This window comes from Metopolophium dirhodum, chromosome 1, assembly GCF_019925205.1.
Source record: "Metopolophium dirhodum isolate CAU chromosome 1, ASM1992520v1, whole genome shotgun sequence".
In the NCBI taxonomy this organism is placed as follows: Eukaryota; Metazoa; Arthropoda; class Insecta; order Hemiptera; family Aphididae; genus Metopolophium; species Metopolophium dirhodum.
This window is the reverse complement of record NC_083560.1, coordinates 86,638,657-86,641,923: the sequence shown is the minus strand read 5'-3', so window position 1 is coordinate 86,641,923 and position 3,267 is coordinate 86,638,657. Positions and strand designations below refer to the sequence as shown.

The 3,267-nt window shown below is 24.5% G+C and overlaps 1 pseudogene; it reads right to left on the bottom strand.

Moving 5' to 3' along the window:
- Positions 1 to 607: 607 nt before the first annotated feature.
- LOC132943220 (uncharacterized) lies at positions 608 to 2,394 on the bottom strand (annotated as a pseudogene).
- Between the last annotated feature and the right edge of the window lie 873 nt (positions 2,395 to 3,267).

The window sequence follows — 3,267 nt, the reverse complement described above, 5'->3', positions numbered from 1 at the left end:
AATTATTTGCTGGGACTCCAGAAAAGGAATTAATAGGGAGTCCTTTCCTAGTAACACGAGGAATCCCAGGGAGTGCCTACGAAATTCCCTTCGGGAATCCTCACTCTCCCTACCAAATCTGAATTTTCCGCTCCTTTAAATTAAGACTCCAGAAAATGAGTTAATAGGGAGTCCTTATATAGTCCTAGTTAAAATGCAAATATAATATATTTTATTAAGTTATAAAGAGTACTCTTTATTTATAGTCAATATTGATCCATTATATAATATAATAATATAATTAAAGTATTATTAAAATATAATAGTATAATTATAATATACAAACATTAAAAACAAAATACTTTTATAAAATTATTTAATTTTTCCATTTGTTTAACAGTATTGTAAGTAGTAAAATAATTAAAATAATAATAATATATTAATATTGATACATTACAAATATTAAACAAATTTTAGTTAAACTTAATAATAATATTAAACAAATTCTTATGCAAATTACAAAAAAACTACCTAATACAAGTTTAAAATTAATAAAATATATATAAATAAAGTACAATTTCAAAATTAATAAAATATATATAAATAAAGTAAGAATACCACTTTGTTATTATGTTTGTGGTAATAATAGTGCCGCTGTACGTTTAAGACGGTCTACTGAATGACGTAACCAGCTACTAGTGACTTTCTCAGCTTTTTCATCGGAAAAGTTTTTGTAACGACTACGACCAACATCTAAAATTTAAAAATATTATATAATTTGTTAATTTTTAGTGATAAATTCAAACAATAGAGGGTTTTTAAATTACCACAAATAAGTTTATACAGCAGAGAACTCTTCATTGCATACTTTTTTTCAACCGTGTTTGATGGTTTTCTACCAGTGAAGGAAATTAATACTCCTATTTTATCGCTGAATATATTATCTAAAGATGACTTGATAAATGTACTGTCATCTAACCCTCTAAAACTGCTGATCCTGTTTGCCTGTAATATTATGGTACTAATATAAAATGAATGTAAAGTAAATGACTGTAAAGTAAATGAATAATTACTATTTCTTATTTACTATAACAATTATAAATACGCCTATATGAAAATATAATTACCCTTATTTGGAGTTTCACTATATTCTACTTCAACTGAACTTGTTATTAGACTTTGATGAGCAGGAACATCTGCTTGCTTGGTAATTTCTGAATATAATTTTAGTAAAGAATATTTAGAATTAATATATTTTTTACAGTAGTTTACTTATACTTACTCTTTTTTATAGTTCCATCGCCTTCGTCTGGGAATAAATCAACAGAGTTTGTTGATATAGACGGACTAACATCAAATGACACAATGTTTTTTCCTTAACAAAATTTGAATAAAATTAAATAAATTCTGAGATATATTATAAAGATTGAAATAAAGATAGTATTATTAATAATTACTTTTTTTAGTAGTTTTACCATCTAAATCTTTACGGAAAAAATCAATTGAGTTTGTTGATTGTGTAGGACTAGTTATTTGATTATCTGTTTCTGGTACAAATGTAAAAAAGTAGTTTAATAGTTAAAGTTTTATTAAATTAAGCTTTCCTAATTACTTTTGATTGGACCTGCTAAATAATAGATTAGATGATTCAAATTGTTCTGCATTATTCATAGAAGTAGAGGCTACAACTGAATCGGAATTTTTATTATTGTACCACATTAGAGTTTTTTCATTTAAACCTGAAAATTATAACAAAATAACTCAGTGAAAAATATATATATTATTCAACTATAGTTGAAATATTAATGCAATAAAAATATCTATAAAAACAATTTAATATAAATAAATAGTTTTAATCATAACTTATTATATAAATATTAACATTAGTTTTTTTTTACTTATGCTTACTTTTAATGGGTTCCATAGAAGATGATAGGAGATTTGCACAGGTATGATTTCCTATTAAAAAAAAAAATAAAAATAATGTTTATGATCCATATAGGTGTTTCATAAAAATGAACTAAAATTACTTTAGTAAGCAATTCATACAAATTATTGACACTCATACACGTCATAACTGATGACTTTCATCAGATATAGTACACGTTGCACATCCAGACAACCAGAACAATTTTATCATAGTGTTTTTAAATAGTATATAACAAACTAAATAATCAAATTCATTAAATAAATTATAAGAAATAAAATAATAAGGATGTTCCTATAATCTTGGGACGTGATAGATAAAATTTAATTTTATATAAATAACTTAGAAAATTACACCGTCTTACTTTTTTTTGTATGAGGTTGTGTAAAAGATTTTGGTGGCTTCGGGAGGATAGGTAACTTTTCAGCATTTCATTTAGTTGCCTTAGTTGTTTCAATGTTTTTACCTAAAACCAATAGAATACACATATTATCTTTAAAATGTTTACAAATATGGAAGTACAAAACACAATTTATTATAAAACCAATTGTAAATAATTATATTACTTGATCTTTTTAAATGTTGAACATTATCCACATCTTCTAAAAATAACTTTTTTTTTGCTCTATTTTTACGTTGACTTTTAATAATACTTTCTTTTTCAGTATCAACTTTGGATAGATTATATTTAATGACATCAATCTCTTTCTCTTTAATTCTGTTAAAATCATCTAAAAAAAAATATTTACGTATTAGAACATAAAATATGTTTAAATTTATAAAAATATTTAGGAACTAAGTTCTTCTTGAAACACTATACTGTGTTCAATCAATTGCACTGCTTGTGTTTTTCACAAGAAATAAAATAACAACTTTTCAAATAAAACAAATGTACCTATCTAATAAATATACTGTTTAATTTTAGTCTTTCATACTTACTACTAGAACCAAGAATATTTATGAATTTACATAATGACCAGTTTGTATCTACTGGTATTAGGTTTTTCACCATTTGATTTATATTAGACATTGATTTTACGTGTGTTGGATAATAACACAGTTTATCGTGTTTAGCTAACCAATTCATTGGAACTGATTGGATACCATCTTCAAATTCCACAACAGCATATTTTTTGTAACTTAAACAAAAATTATATAAATAAAATCATTATTTTTTTATTAATAAAATAAAATATAACATCGTAAGAATAATTCTGCGTTAATGTATTTTGTCTATGCTGCGCGTGGGCGAGAGAGAGAAAACAAAATAGTGCGTTGACATTCTCTTAACATTGAGCCATTGGGCCGCCATATTACCATGATTAAAATAACGTAACTAACAAATATAATATATCTAAATA